This window comes from Oryctolagus cuniculus, chromosome 10 (genome assembly GCF_051225735.1).
Source record: "Oryctolagus cuniculus isolate XC-2025 breed Fujian yellow rabbit chromosome 10, ASM5122573v1, whole genome shotgun sequence".
Lineage (NCBI taxonomy): Eukaryota > Metazoa > Chordata > Mammalia > Lagomorpha > Leporidae > Oryctolagus > Oryctolagus cuniculus.
Window position 1 is genome coordinate 26,206,832 of NC_142876.1, and position 17,262 is coordinate 26,224,093.

The 17,262-nt window shown below is 39.6% G+C and overlaps 1 long non-coding RNA gene across 1 annotated transcript in view; it reads right to left on the minus strand.

Annotated features, from left to right (window-relative positions):
- Nucleotides 1-10,840: 10,840 nt before the first annotated feature.
- The window catches only part of LOC149123713 (uncharacterized), a 593,545-nt gene continuing 587,123 nt past the window's right edge, over nt 10,841-17,262 (minus strand). The window contains exon 7 of the long non-coding RNA XR_016214009.1: nt 10,841-10,930. This is a non-coding gene — a long non-coding RNA (uncharacterized LOC149123713). The remainder of the gene's footprint in view (nt 10,931-17,262) is intronic.

Consider the following 17,262-nt stretch of genomic DNA (forward strand, 5'->3'; position numbering starts at 1 on the left):
AATGCTTTAGAGAGAAAACCAAGAGGATGGTAGGACAAGTTTGTGTTCATTCCTTAGAAAGATCAAAACAATATCATTGTCAGTCACATAGAGGGCTTTCTGCAGAGACTAAGATGTGATTTATGGATCCTCTTAAATATTTCAACAGAAGCCAGGAATAAAAGAAGTTATTCAAGAAAGGTCTAAGAAGAAGTCTCCCATCTAATGAACTGAATCCCCAGGATATACATGGTTAAACTCACACATATTAAAAAAAAAAAAACCTAAATGGGATATCAGAAAGATTTTTGAGAATGTTATAGCATCAGAAACACTACCAGCTTGGACTGCAAGGGCTAGAGAGGAAACAGCCCCTAAAAATTATGTATGCAGAAAATAGGTTTATAAGAGTACTCAGTTGTAAATGTGTGCTGCTTTGTAATAAAAATAAAGAAAAGAAGGATAATTCCAAAGAGAGAGATGAGCCCAGAAGGCAGAGCTATGAACCAAGAGGATGGAGCTACAGACCACAGAGAATTATTCCCAAGACTTTGAAACCAATGCTGCTTATGTTCAATTGGATTGCAAAATTAGAAATTGGTAGCATTGGCTCATTTTTTTCCCTCTGCTTTTCACCCTTTTGAACAGGAATACCTAATACTAATTTCCTATGCCTTTTGCAGCACTGTATTTTGAAATCATTTAATTTCTAGTCTCACAGGTGGACAAATAAAAAAGTTCCCCTATATGGATTACACCCCAAGTTTCATCCATGCCTGATTGAGATGTCGGATATTGGAGCTGGTGATATATAGATGGTATTTTAGACTCGGTGTTAATGTTGTAATAGATTAAAACTTTGGAGTTTCAACTGGGAATGGGTAAACATACAGTTCATGTGGGAATGGATGTGAATCTTCCAGGTTAAGTCTCTCATGGTAGAATAATAGACCTCAAAGATGTTCACTTCCTAATCCCAGAGCCTGTGAATATGTTAAATTACACAAAGTAGTGAGATTATCCTGGATTATCTAGGGAAATCCATTATAATCACAAGGGTCATTAAAAGATAGAAGAGGGAGGATGTGAGTCAGAGTTAGAGAAGGAGAGGTGAAGTCAGAATGAACATCATTGCTGGGTGGGGTCCACACACAGTGGAATGTAGGCAGCCCCTGGAGGTTGGGAGAGGCCATGAACACATTCTCGCCCTTGAACCTGCAGGAGGAGGACTGTGCTGTGAACACCTGCTTTCCAGCAGCGTGAAAAGCTATTTCTGACTTCTGAGCTGCAGAACTACTGGAAAATAAATTTATTAGGTAATAAACTTGTGGAACTTGCTACAGAAAAAGAATTAGTTAAAAATAAATTTAAAAATACCTAATTCATAATCTATAATTAGTTTGAAACTGTAGAATCAAAATTAGGAGCATATAGAAATAAACAGAGTTCTTGATGACATTGTTTAGGTCCCTGGACTATGCTACCTTACTGAACACCATCCCTGCCTTTGGACTTCTCAGCTACTTTGCCAATTAATTAATTCTTTTATTATTGAATCCATGTTAAGGAGGTGTTTCTCTCTTATTATAAATAAATGAATTCAAGACAAAGATGATCTTTATTCAGTACATTTCCCCTCCATGACATGTGTAGCTTTTATCCACTTCTAGATTTATAAATGATCTTTGGAAACAGAGTTCAGCAGAAGTCAAACTTGCTGAGTGATGACATGACAACGATGGCTTCATTGTTGCTCTTGGCTGGCACTGACTTTCTTAATGCCCACTGTTTATGTCAGATACCTTGGTGGATAAAAGGAAAACAAAACAAGAGTTCTTGCTCTCAAGCAACCTGCAATCTAGACACAGAAGATAGGGACCTTTTTTTACCTAGAATATAAAACTATCTGCAAGTAATAGTTAAAAACAACAACACTACAGTAACATACAGGAAAGAGGAAATGACCTCTCAGAAATAACAGGACTCCAGTGATCCTGTTGACCTAGCAAAGAGTTTGATGTCTTCAGGCATCTGAATCCTGGTGGATGCTGAGGCTGAGCAGTCTGGCAGAAGAGGGGTATTTGTTAGAAAATCCACAACAGTGAAAGGGTTCTAGAGAGCGTAAGCTCCAGAAATACCTCAACTGTGTTCAAATATTTTCTAAGGTGCAAAAATTACTTGCAAAAGAAATAGCTTAGTCACTTTTTGTTAATCTTTCAATAATAGGAGTGGCATTTATGACTGAAAATGGACAACTTCATTTGATTTAAAGAAAAAGAAATGAGAAGACTATAGTTATTTCTAACTACAGGAAAGTATCATCCTGAGTAGGAGATGAAAATTAATTATTAAAGAGGCGAATTATGAACACTTGAGACAGGATGCAAGGCCACTGGTAACCAGCATGGGTACACTTAGAGTAAATCATTGCAGACTGAAACAGTTGGAAAATATCACAGACAAATCATATCAGGATTTCAGTAGAACATTTCACGATATATTATTGATATTGTTATAAATTCCTATGTTAAAATATGGCCTAATCTATATGCAATGTGGTGAATCTGTAGTAACCACTGCTGGAATGTGTATTAACTGATCAATCCCCATTAAAGCCCAGTTAGATTATTCCTCTGTGACTTATCATAGGGTATTTATAGAAAACTTTTATTTAATACATATAAATTTCATAGGTACAGCTCTAGGAATATAGTGGTTCCCCCCATGCCCACCCTCCCACCCCCATTCCCATCCTACCTCCTACTCTCTCATCGATCCCATTCTTCATTAAGATTCATTTTTGATTATCTTTATATGCAAAAGATCAACTCTATGCTAAGTAAAGATTTCAACAGTTTGCACCCACACAGATACACAAAGTATAAAGTACTGTTTGAGTAATAGTTTTACCATTAATTCTCATAGTACAACTCATTAAGGACAGATGTCCTACATGGGGAGCAAGTGCACAGTGACTCCTGTTGTTGATTTAATGATAGAAAGTCTTATTTATGATGTCAGTGATCACAAGAGGCTCTTGTCATGAGCTGCCAAGACTATGGAAGCCTTTTGAGTCCACAAACTCTGTCAGTATTTAGACAGGGCCATAAGCAAAATGGAAGTTCTCTCCTGCCTTTAGAGAAAGGCATCTCTTTCTTTGTTATCTTAGGTTCCTATGTGCCCTCAACCACATGGAAAATGTTTTCCAGTTGATGCTTGGGGCAGAGATACTAACAAGCTCAACAAATCAGTTGTTGATGTAAAATGAGAAGAGATAACTTATACTGATATCTGTTAACATAACTTAAAATTAAATAATCTCATCAGGATGGAACAATTTATATTTAGATACATTTAGATAAATGAAATTTATCTAAAGAACTAAAATATGAAAACATACACTCCCAATACCGGAAAATGACTTCTGCAAATAAATTATGTAAAATAAGATATTTGACTTCAACGAAGTGAAAAAACATGATAATTTTTCTAAAAGATTTATGTATTCATTTGAAAGGCAAAGTTACAGATAGGCAGAGGCAGAGAGAGAGAGAGCTCTTCCATCCCTGGTTCACTCCCCAGATGGCTGCAACAGCCAGAACTGTGATTATCTGAAGCCAGGAGCCAGGAGCTTCCTCCACGTCTCCCAAGGGAGTCCTTGCAAGGGCCCAAGAACTTGGGCCATCTTCCACTGATTTCCAGGCCATAGCAGAGAGCTGGATCAGAAGTGGAGCAGCCAGGACTCAAACCAGCGCCCATATGAGATGCCAGCACTACAGGTGGCAACTTTACCTGCTACACCACAGTGCCGGCCCCAACAATTTTGATTGACTCTAATTTTGTTTGAAGAAACAAACTTCCACTGGAAAAAATGCATTGCTTTTTATGCCACATTCAATATGACAGTGGCCCCAATTTAGGGTAGCAACCACTGCTCTGATCCCAACTAACAGTGTACAACACAGTTCACTGTTGAGGAAGAATTTTAATTCCAAATATTGTGCACTTCTCTTTGTTTTTTTCTAACACAAACTCTTCTTTTTTTATATCCCCTTTGTAAGTGTATCCGCCTCCTGTTGAGGATAGAATTAAAATTAGTATGTTATTGTAGATATATATATATATAATAAGCTTTCACGTTTAATATAATTGCTTAATGTGCCATATATTATAATATATATATATATATATATACACACACACGCATAATCTGAAGCCACTTCACAAAGTTCCAGAAAAAATTGAATTAAAAGATAGTTTTATCCCAGGGCAAAAATTTTTGAAACCCATGTATACTTCACTCATAATACATTTTCCCATGTCCTCTTTGAAGACTTTTTATGTACATTGGTTTCAAAACTTTTTGCACCTTCCACAAACTTTTTATATTCATCTTGTCTACATTTAATTATTTAATGTGATAATATTGTAAAACTAATTTTGATAATATGTATTACAATAAGTAAAAGTTTAATAATTTGGAAATGCTTATAAGTGGCTAGGGTCTGACTCTGCGAGGAAGTAGATCTGAATATTGAAACTAGGAAAATGTCTTTTTATGGTTCTATCAGTGGAAAGGGTATGGATAGTGAGAATGTGTGTGTAAGTACCACTTTGAGAATAGACTGGATTTCATATGGATTTGAAGCAGAGCCTGCACCACCATCTACAAGCCCATTCTGTATCTGTCTTTTTGCCAGGCATTTCAAATATGCTATCTCACTTAACCTTCATAACCTTGTAAAATGTTTCTCTTCCTATTCACATACAAGAAGCTTGAAATAAAGCTAAAAGCAGCAGCCCAGAGGCAGGCATTTAGCATAGCCGTTAAGACACCTGTGCCCCATATCAGAGTGCGTATGTTGAAAGACCCAGTTCTGGCTCCCAAATTCAGCTTCCTGTTAATGCACACCCCGGGGGGCAGCAGGTTCTGGCACAAGTAATCGGGTCCCTTTCACCCATGTGGGACACCTAGATTGAGTTTCTGGCTCCAGTTTCACCCTCAAGCTATTGCAGGCTTTTAGGAAGTGAGCCAGTGCATGGGAGATCTATCTGTTTTTATATAACTGCTTGCTTCTCAAATAGATACAGATATATTAAAAACAAAATTAAATTAAAATAGAGCCTAATGTTCCATAGTAAATAGAGGAGCACAAATTGGAGTAAGCCCTACTCCACTGATGCCCATTTTGCTGGAACTTTGGTGTGGTTATGCTGCCCCCCCCCCATTCTCACTGCACACACAAAAGTCAAGCCATTACAAGAACCAGTGCCTTGGAGAACCAGCATCCCTTTTCTGGAGCAGGCAATGCCTTCCTTGGATATGGCTGTGACTCCCGAACTGTCAAAGAATCCGACAGCCTGCCCAGCGTGTGTCCTGGTAATGGTTTGACCTGTGAAAGGCTGAGGAACTCACCCTGAACCTGAGCATTGGAAACCTGAAGGGGTTTCCTCCACTTCTTCAGAGCTGCCAGCCTCCAGGGGGCTGCCCGCAGGGAGAGCAGAGCTGGTGCCATCTCTATAATCACCTTCTGGAAGAGATGTTCAGGAACATGGATAGCTTTTTCTATAATAACTCATGACAATGGAAGAAAAAAGCTTTATTGATTTCCAAAATGGGAAAGGAGCTTGCTTTCTATCTCAGAGAATATCAAAAGTAAGTCCTTTTGCAAGTAGGAAAGTATCATTTCTGCAGTTGAATACTCCTAAAAATTGGTATTTTGGCATAACTCTATTCCTGCTACTGAGGGAATTCTCCTTCAGAGGCTGGTAAAACTGCTTCAGAAATAGCCTATTTGTTGCTGCAGTGGGGAACTACAGAAGTTTAATTGAATAATTTCCTGCTTCTACTTCCACTGTGTGAAGTACTGCAGAAGGCTCAACTGCCGGCCTTGATCCATGAGGAACTTGTGATTCTTTTTTTCTTATATATTATATGGGTTGTGAGATCTCTCAAATCCATAGCACTGTGAGTACATGAGAAAAATGGCAAAGGAGACAAGTTCATCTTTTTGGAGGCACAATGGTAAAGGAGGCACAGGGAATTTGAAATGCCTAGAAAGAAAAGCTGAATTCCGTATTGAATAGGCAAGGTAATAGACATGACGACAGATGAGAAATTATATTGCTAAACTGCTACAGAATGATGCAGAAATGGCACCTTTATGAAATCATCATCATCCAACCAATACAATCAAGACTTCATGCTCTAGAAGGTGAGGCAAGACCATCTGCTTACTGATCCTTTTTAAAATTAATATGAAAATATATGCACTTTAACTTCTGCACGTGATAATGCCTTTAGTTATAAACACATTGGCTGCATCTCCAAATAGGATTAATTAATAGATTTGTGTAGTTACATGCTTATTTCACAAAATGTGAAAATGTGATACTTGAAGAATTAATTTAAAACTAAAAAGGCCAGGGCAGTCATATAATTTAAATTGTTTTCTCATGTGTGAAAGATCACCTTCTCAGGGCCAGTACAGTGGCATAGCAGATGAAGCTGCTGCCTGCAGTGCTGGCATCCCACGTGGGTGCTTGTTCAAGTCCCAACTGCTCCACTGCTCCAGCTCTCTGCTATGTAATGGGAAAGCAATGGAAGGTGGTCCAAGTACTTAGATCCTTCACCGACATGGGAGACCCAGAGGAGGCTCCTGGTTTCTGGATTCAGATTAGCGTAGCTCTGGCCATTGCAACCATTTGGGGAGTCAACCAGTGGATGGAAGACCTTGCTCTCTCTCTCTCTCTCTCTCTCTGCCTCTGCCTCTCTGTGGATCTGCTTTCAAATAAATATATAAATCTTTTTTAAAGGTTTATTTACTTATGTATTTATTTGAAAGTCAGAATTACACAGAGAGAGAAGGAGAGGCAGAGAGGCAGAAGGAGAGAGAGAGAGAGAGGTCTTCCATCTTCTGGTTCACTCCCCAATTGGCCGCAATGGCTGGAGTGGCACTGAGCCATAGCCAGGAGCCAAGAGCTTCTTCCAGGTCTCCCACATGGTTTCAGGGGCCCAAGGACTTGGGCCATCTTCTATTGCTTTCCCAGACCATAGCAGAGAGCTGGATTGGAAACGGAGCAGCCAGGATTCGAACCAGCACCCATATGCAGGCAGCATCTTTACCCATTATGTCACAGTGCTGGTTCCAAATAAATCTTAAAGTAAAAAAAAAAAAAAAAAATCACCTTCTCATGAGCAGAAATTGTTTTCAAACATTTTTCTTAGGATATTTTTGGCTTTTCCCTGAAAAGAAATGAAGAATTCCTGGAGAAAAAATTATCTTAGGTATTCAATAAAAAAAATAACAAAACGGGCTGGCGCTCTGGTACTGCAGGATAATGCCCTGACTTGAAGCGCCAGCAACCCATATGGGCGCCAGTTCAAGATCTGGCTGCTCCACTTCCCATCCAGCTCTCTGCTATGGCCTGGGAGGGCAGTAGAAAATGGCCCAAGTCCTTGGGCCCCTGCACCCATGTGGGAGACCTGAGGAAGCTCCTGGCTCCTGGCTTGAGATCTGTACAGCTCTGGCAGTTGCAGCCAATTGGGGAGTGAACCAGTGGATGGAAGACCTCTCTCCCTCTCTCTCTCTGCCTCTCCTCACTGTGTAACTCTGACTTTCAAATAAATAAACAAATCTTTTAAAAAATTAACAGAAAATTGGATATTTGAAGATGTTATGTCTGTACAATGGACTAAGGCATAAGCCTTACATATGACATCATAAAAATAGTATTTAATGTCATGACACTTCATGACATCATAAGCAGAATTTTGGAAAATCTCCATATTTCATGTATTATATTACCCTATTTTTCTAGTTAATACCCTCATGTACACACACACACACACACCCACCATTCTAACTAGGTGGAAAGAGCACGAGTCAGCCAAATCCAAGTTCAAGTCAGATCTCAGAGCTATATGATGTTAGCCAAGATCATATCTTTGTGCCTCCATGTCCTCCCCTAAATATGGGAAAAAATTCTCAGGAGTCTTCATGATTCCAGGTTTTACTTTACACAATCTCTGCTCAACACAGCCAGGCTATCTCTTTTAAAGTACGTCAATCAAGTCTCTGGTCAAATCCTTTCAGTGGTTCCATACCTACTTCATCTCCCTCAAAACCCAAATTACTTACAGTGCTCTGTGACAACGACAAAGACGTGGGACATGCTCCTCTCCCAACCTTCACCTCTGACTTTGCCTCCTAGTGCACCTTCACTTCGCCAAGTGTGCCAGCCAAGAGTCCCCTGCTGTTCCAGGGTCATACAGTGTATTCTCCCACCTCAGGGCCTTTCCATAAAATTCTTTTCTCTGGCTCATTTCTGGCCAAACATCTGAACAGCCTCCTTTCTAACTGCTTTACTTTCTCAAACTTAACCTTCTCAGGGAACCTTTTTCTGACTTCCTGTCTTACTAAGGGTACCCGAGGAAGAGTACAATTTTAAGAAAAAGAGTTGGAGTATCAGGGGATTCTTTTTTTTTTTTTTTTTGACAGTCAGAGTGGACAGTGAGAGAGAGAGACAGAGAGAAAGGTCTTCCTTTTGTCGTTGGTTCACCCTCCAATGGCCACCACGGCCAGCGCATTGCAGCCGGCACACCACGCTGATCCGAAGGCAGGAGCCAGGTGCTTCTCCTGGTCTCCCATGTGGGTGCAGGGCCCCAACACTTGGGCCATCCTCCACTGCACTCCCGGGCCACAGCAGAGAGCTGGCATGGAAGAGGGGCAACCAGGACAGAATCCAGAGCCCCGACCAGGACTAGAACCCGGTGTGCCGGCGCCGCAAGGAGGAGGATTAGCCTAGTGAGCTGCGGCGCCAGCGTATCAGGGGATTCTTCTGCATTCTCAATTTTTTTCCCATCCCACTATTTTTCTAGTTACTGTTCACTCTTCCCTCAGGCTTTAACTCAACCACTATTTACCTGGAAAAAGACATTGCTGAATAGATAAAATTTCTCTAATATCAGCACTCATAGCTCTATATGCCTCTCTGCTTCACTGCACTTCCCACAGTGATAATTTGACATGTGATGCTGATTACTGTCTATCTTTCTCACTAGCCTGTGAGCAAGATGAAAATACAAGTTTTTGTTCACTGTTGTATTCACAGCAGTGGTAATAATGACCAGTATATAACAGGGGCTTATTATATCTAACTTTTGAAGAAATGAATATTTTGCTATTGCATGCAGTGGCTATGAAGGCATAATAATCTGGGACTCAGCAGTCCAGCCACCTTCCAACTTGTCTCAGCAGATAGCTGATGCAGCAGCTACAGGCCAGCTAGAAAGAACAGCTTCGGTGCAACATCTTGTGCTGAAGCTGTGTCTTGGAATGAGTACTGGGCAGCTGGACTGAGCCACAGTGAAGTCCCAGTAAACATGTGGAGGTCACTCATTACCAAAGTGTTGAGTAGAGGATTGAGGAGGACAAGAAGACAGAGAACAAGACAGATCAACCCACACAAGTAAGAAATAGCAATGAGTATATCAAATGGGGCGATTTTTAATGTAGTCATCAAGATTCCATATAAAAAACTGTATACCATATGGTTAAAATACTTAATCTATGTGGAGACACCAGATTTATATCCATAGTATGATTGACATTGTATAAAACTAACACAAATAGAAAAAAATTAGGATGAAGCATCACAAAATGAAGTTCAAATTGGTATCTCTAGAACTGAGACTCTTGGTGATACATTTATTTCCTGTTATTCTGAGTAATACACAATGAACATAGAATATTGTAATAAGGAGGAAACTGAAAAAATAGGGTGAGCCTCTGTTGGTTTTCCTGCCTGCAACCATTCATTCTTCTTCACACTGATGAACTTCTGCTCCTCTTTGAGGAAGGAAGATTTTTTATTCCTTTAGGATGTTCACTTGGTTTTTTCCCCAGCCAGGAGATACGCTGGGGATTTGAAAATGACAACACTAAAACCAAGAAGATGCACAGAGATGAAACAGGTATGCTTGGACAGGGAAAGACTGTGTTCCCATTGTTCTTGGCCCAAGGGACAGGGCACACTTTGGACATGAGCTGAGAGAGGGCACACATGTGTTCCTATTGAATTATACGTTAAGATGACTTTAGGCTTTGAGCTACTCTCTTTTGTTTCAATACGAGGAGATAACCCGTCTGAGGATTGGCCACACAAGAAGGGAAAAGAAGTTAAGAGATCAGGGGAACAGGGACCTGGTAATGTCTTCTGTGGCTTTGATGGAGTAGAAGCAGAAGATAATCATGTATTCAGACTTCCCAATAACTTGAACTGTTACTCCATTTTTAAAATTCAGTTTGGTTGGGTTCTTATAATTAACAAAGTCACAACTGATGTGGGAAAATGAACTTTTTTCTTCTATGAGCAAATGGGGTGATGGTGGCAAAGAGTGAGTTAGGCCTTTACAACTGCAGTGACTCTGACAACCACATAGTCAGAGTCTCCTGGGGGAATCCTCCCGGTTTTGAGATATTGAAAATATGTGGTTCTAAATGGAGCACTCGGAGGGCAAATCTTACAGTCCTAGATCCTGTATCAGTCATTGTGGTATTCAGTGCCTCCAAAAACAACAGATTGTGTTTTCTCCAACATAAAGTATTTTCATGAACAATATAACCTTTCATTTTATAATAAGAAAATCACTATTATCCTTTGGTTAACATAAATGTAAAAACAGCTTTCAGGATGTTAATAAAATAGTCAAATTCTACCTATATCATCAAATTCTACTTATATTATCTGTTCATTTGGGTTCATCTACATGTTACAAACAGAATGTATATCGCTAAGATGTTGATTTAAATAATTTAGAAAATTGTCTACTCACATTTTTGCAGTTGTACTCATCCTTTTTATATGCATTCTTCACATCAGCATGGAGTCTTTGTGGGAGTCATTCCTCAGTCCTGCTCAGTTATTCAGAGTTCATCACTTTCCCATCCTGTTGGGTTGAGATGCAGCCATTTTAAATCTATATACGAGTACTCAAACCACATGCGGTCATTTCCAGAGTTATGGCAATTCTATTTCCTATTCTTTCCCTAAAACTAACATCTTCACAGCATAACCGCTTTCAGTCTTTTACTGCTTTTAGTAAATTGATCATTAAAATTTTGTTTACCATGACCTCAAATACTTGCAATGCCGGGGTTATATCATCAGGAATTATGACTAAATCTATGATTTTCTTTGCTTCTAAAAACCCTAATTATGTTATTGACTTGTGTAAACATATGAAATTGTCATTGATTGATATCAGCTCAAAGCTATTTCTTTCATGATGAATGATGTTTTCATAATAAAGTGATAGGGAAAGTTCCCCCTTAATATCTGTGTGTGTAGGAGAGGAGATAACGTCCCTAGAAAAAGAAAATGCTTAGCTTGGCACATATGAGACTCTTAAGGTTGGATTACAAATAAATACACGAAAAACTCTTCTCTGCTCATAATACTGTTGGCTCTGAAAATGTAGGTTTTCCACACCAAGCAGATCGCTAGTTTTCTGTGGACACAACTGGGTGTCCTACAATTTTCTTCAGTTCTGATATTGTAAACGGCACCGGTCTCAAAGCTATGTAAAGGGCCACGTCCCGCCAAATCACACCATGCTTCAGATGCCACTTGCATAAGTGACTCCCAGGTTACTCTTAGTTCTACCTAACTGGCCACAAATGATGTGTTGCCACAACCCCCTCCTTGTGTTTGATAGCTTGCACTAATGACTCAACAATACTCAAGGAAACACATTTACCAGTTCATTATAAAGGATGCAAATGAGAAATCAGATGAAGGGGAACAAAGGGTGAGATGTAAAAGATCCTGAGTGCAGAAGCTTTTGTCCCCATGGAATGAGGGGGCAACATCCTTCTAGTGCATGGCTACATTTAGCATCCCTAAAGATACCCAAACCCCTTAGCTTGAGGTTTTATGCAGATTCCATTAAACAGTCGTGATTGGTTGTCACTGGTCATTGATAACTGAATTCAACATCCAACCCCTCTCCCCTCCCTGTAGGTTTGGACGAGGGGGTCTAAAATTCCCAACCCCCCAGAGGAACATGGTTGGCTTCTCTGGCAAACAACTTCGTTACAGAAGCCATATGGGGATCCCAGCCACTAGTCCTATTGTTGGCTTATGCTTCTACCACTCTAAAGATCCTAAAGCTCTCTGGAGCACTCATACCAGGAATGAAGTACTGAGTCCTAGTGCTATAACACAAGGTGCTCCTGTCAGACCTATTGCAAATGGAGTTATGAGTGTTTTAGGAGCTCTGTGTCAGAAACTGGAACAGAGAACAAATAATCTGCTTCTTGTTATGTCATAACAATTCACACAGGACCCACATTCACAGAACCTGCAGTCTGTCTGGAGTATGACGCAGAAGGATGAATGCAGCTGGGGATGGGGTGCACCAAGGAGACATAAAGAAGAGCAAACTCTTGGACTCCAGAAGATGAGGGAAGACTCCCTCCCCCCTCAAAAAAAAAAAAAAAAACCCCTTCGGTCTATATAATTAATAAGTAAAAATGAACAAAACGTGTGGGGGAGTGGGGTGGGGAGGCTGTGGGTGGAAGGTAGATTGCAGATGGGAGGGGGGATGACAGAAAGTTTTAGGCAGAGGATCTAGCATATGCAAATGCACAGGTGAAGGGAATATTGTATATTTTATGGAGAAAGCCCCATCCTTCTCTTGAAAGAAGAGTTAGGTATTTTTTTTGCTTGTTGTTGTTATTTTAATATTTTATTGTGTTGAAAGCTAGTGAGGATATTGTTGGAAAAACAGCCCCGATTTGTCAAGGCTCTAGTGTTTTCCAGAATAATATGCTTTACCCTGCCAGATGGGGAAATGCTAGGAATAAGCATCATTTGTATTAAAGGCCATATTCATGATCATATTTGAAGTACATGAAATTCCAAGACATGAGCTTCACTTTAAAGAGACCTGTAAGTCAACCCTTGGCAGTTCCTGCGTGGGCAGAGCACCTCATGCAATAGATACTTGTCTGCACCCCTGGCTCTGCCAGCAAGTCTGCACTGCTAAAAGTTTGGGACACATCTGCTGAATGGGAGTTGAGATGCATTCCTAAACTGGCACCCTCATTCAAAAATCTACTTTGGGCATTTACCCTCTGTAATGCATGGTACTAAGTAGTATGCAGAAGCCAAGTTCCCATCACAGTTTATATGGTTATTCAGCATATACTCTATGTAATTATTGTTTACTAATTTCTTACAACTATCAGCCTTTAACATGTTATTAACAAATATAAAATTAAAACTTTGAAAATATGAAGAGAAATGGAGAAAACTCACAATTTTGGTGTGATAGCCATTACATTGTTTTTACAAGTTTGTCAGATCAAATGAATTGAAACAAGTAAGCTATATAGGAATCAGCAATTGAACTGGATGCAGAGCTACTGGTTAGGGGCTCTTCATATTTTCACTGCCTTAGGACAGAATTTTTCTCAGAGTCAGGGACAGAGTGGACCTTCAAGTTTCTGTTAATGAGTTTCAACACCTAAGGCCTGATAATTTAGGTCCATGAAGCCAACCAGACAGTATTACAAAGTCACACAGTAGTGAACAATTTCACAGGAATGTGACCTGAAGTGGAGGAAGGAGAGCTGGCAGTGAGTCTATATGACTGAGAGCTTGGCTTTTTCTGACCCTGGGAAAGTTTACCTACATAATAGGGGAGCTGACCATGTCAGTGATTCTAGAACTACATTGCACATCAGGGTCATTGGGCCTGGTAGGTAAAAATGTAGATTTACAGACTCTCTCTCATAGCTACTAAAACATTAGCTCCTTAGGGCCACATGGGCAGCTACACAGTTATGAAGATTCTCCTATAATTGTATGAAGAAGACTGGCATGGGCCCACTGAGCAGTGTTTGGAAACCATTCCCTTAAAAGGTGACTAGACATCATTTAAATTCTTTTTTTAACTTTTATTTAATGAATATAAATTTCCAAAGTACAGCTTACGGATTACAATGGCTTCCCCCCCCCATAGCGTCCCTCCCACCCGCAACCCTCCCCTTTCCCACTCCCTCTCCCCTTCCATTCACATCAAGATTCATTTTTGATTCTCTTTATATACAGAAGATCAGTTTAGCATACATTAAGTAAAGATTTCAACAGTTTGCTCCCACACAGAAACATCAAGTGAAAAATACTGTTTGAGTACTAGTTATAGCATTAAATCTCAATGTACAGCACACTAAGGACAGAGATCCTACATGAGGAGTAAGTGCACAGTGACTCCTGTTGTTGACTTAACAAATTGACACTCTTATTTATGGCCTCAGTAATCACCCTAGGCTCTTGTCATGAACTGCCAAGGCTATGGAAGCCCCCTGAGTTCACTGACTCTGATCATATTTAGACAAGGCCATGGTCAAAGTGGAAGTTCTCTCCTCCCTTCAGAGAAAGGTACCTCCTTCTTTGATGACCCATTCTTTCCATTGGGATCTCACTCGCGGAGATCTTTCATTTGTGTTTTTTTTTTTTTCCCCAGAGTGTCTTGGCTTTCCATTAAATTCTTAATCTTTCTGATTCTGTAATCATACATGATCTTCCATAAGTATGGCTAAGTGGAGGTTTTATAAGAACTGACTTACTGAATGACCAAAAGTGCCTGAGTGGTAATCCTATCCTAAATTAATTCTCAGATAGCAAAGTCAGAGCATGCCTAAATTGATCTTGGCTCTCACAACTTGATAAGTAAGTGCCTTAGATAAACAGACAAGGCTCCTATTTCCTTGCAAAAAGTCTTTGGTTAATGTTTTTGAATGCACCAATTACCATTAAAAGAATATATCTATAGTTAGCTAACTAAGGTGCTATTTACCATGTGAATTTGAATTGTAAGGATGCACCTTGCTTCATTGGCACATGATCTTAATCAGAACTTTGCTGAGGAGTTTCAAGGTACAGGTCCCAAAGGCCATGAGCTTTTCTGGGAAAAAAAATCCCAAAGGAGGAAAGGTGAGACTGTAAAGTATGCCCTACTAAAATTAAACAAATATATACATCAAACTTCACACTGAATTATGTCTTCCTACATCACTCATATTTAAATTGTACAAGCTAAGAATTCTGTAAAGAGTTTTTAGAATTTTTATAACTTAGGGAAAATTTTGAAATTATTTTTTCACTTATGCATGCTTATGGAGTATGTTGAAATGATTCATTTAGCTAATTTAAATATTATACAACTCACACACTTAAACATACAAAAGTATTTCAAAAAGTTCATGTAAAAATGCAATTAAAGATAATGGGAAATTTGCAGGAGCTTTCTGAAGGACCTTGTTGTCAGTTACCATATGTTAATAGTGGAAACTGCCAACACATCAGCTTAGTATTATCAAGTTTGTGTCTCTTCCTGCAGGCTTCAAAATAATGGTCCTTTTGCTTTGTATGAATTTGCACTTTTAAATGCATCACTGATTATGAACACATTCAACTAACCTTCCCATATTCAGTTGGCTAGTCTCATTTAATCTAGCAAATTAGTATAGCATCGGGTATTGTGCTCAGTGAGTCGAGAATCCAGGCTCAGAACGTGCATACATGACAGTGCAGCTGTCTGATGTTCCAAAGCAAGTGAATGTCCACCCTGGTATAAATGAATGAGTTCTTTCGAGCCTGTTGCCATATCTGGAACTCTACTTGTTCCAGTGTACATCTTGGTCCAAATTGTCCCTAAAGCTTGAGGCCTCCTTATCTTCATAGGGTCAATTCATTAAAGACTTCTGGGAAGAAAATTACGCTACCAAGAAAATATTTTTCAGACCACTCTTTTAACTATTACTCAATATTTTTACAAGTTCTTATTTTGTGGCATTGCTTTCAGAGTCAAATTATAAACTTTGTAAGAAAATGTTTCAGTGTTTCAAAGCTATATTTAACTTAACAATTCTGACTTTTTTTTAAAAGGGGAGGGGTATATAGTCTATCCTCAAAGTATGATGGATAAGGGCCTTTGAAGATATTAAAAAAGAAATGTGCCACAGGCTCTAAAGGCAGCCTCCAAAGAGTTCCAAAAGGATTCTGAACAATGGCATTGCAGTTGAAATAAAACCCCTCATGGTGATTATTTTAAAAGAAAATGTAATGTTTTGAAAAATACATAGATTTTGCTTCTCAGGATCTGGACTGAATTAATGGTCTGCTTGTTACTGGTTGGATTATCTTGGAAATTAATCTCTTTGAATTCATTTTCACTCAAATATTTTTGTGTTAAATGCAGTAATATATGTAAAACAGTTTTATAAGCCAAATTGTGCTGCACAAAATTCAGAGTTGTTAAAATTTTAAGGAAGCGGTATGCATGGGAATAGAAAAATCAATATTTGATGGGAAATAATTTATTACTATTTTTGAAAGTTCTATTCCATAGATTGAGTTTGTGCTCCCAACCCACCACCAGACACACATCCTGTCATGTTCGTTATAAAAACAACAAAAATTGTATTTTGACTGCGAGTTTCCTGTATAAAATAGGGGCTGGGAGAAGATGAAAGGAGAGAAGGGAGGTGCATATTAAGTATGGACTGGTCTCAGCCTCAAAGAACTCTCAGAGCTGAATTTACAATCAACACATGTACTTTAGGAAAAATTAGATTTTGTCTGATTCCCAAGGTCGCAAGGTTATCATTTACATGGCCAAGCATATGTTGATATGCTTCAGATGAGTAACCCTGTGTCCATTTTAAATATCGAGAGGCTGAACTTCAGACCCATTTTGGGGAACTCTGCATCACCCTGGTAAGTGACTGTCTCATAAGCACACAGTCCACACACTGGAGGCCACGTGACCCTCCAATTCTGGACTCCTGATCCCTCAGGGAGATTGTTGGCGGGACACACGACAGGAGTGAGGTTGGCATCACAGGCCATTCTGTGGGTCTTAGCTTCCATGTGGGGCTGTATCACTTCCTGAGTGCTCCTGGGAGCATCTTTTGTTCCTGCACTAAAGCAGTGATGCTCATAGACCTGCCATTTCAACCCCGAGGGGACATTCCACAATGCTTGAAGACACGTTTGTTCTCCTGGCATCCTGAGCCCAGGGGTGCTGGTAAACATCCTATAATACACAGCACAGCCCCCGACAGCAACAGATTACCTGACTCGAAATGTCAGTTGCGCTGAGGCTGAGGAACTTTATTCTAAATTGAACTTTATTTTGTCTCACAGTTGGGTCCCTGGAATGAAATACCAGTGGCCTCTGGAGGTAAGGCAGGGTTTTGTGGGCGATCCTCT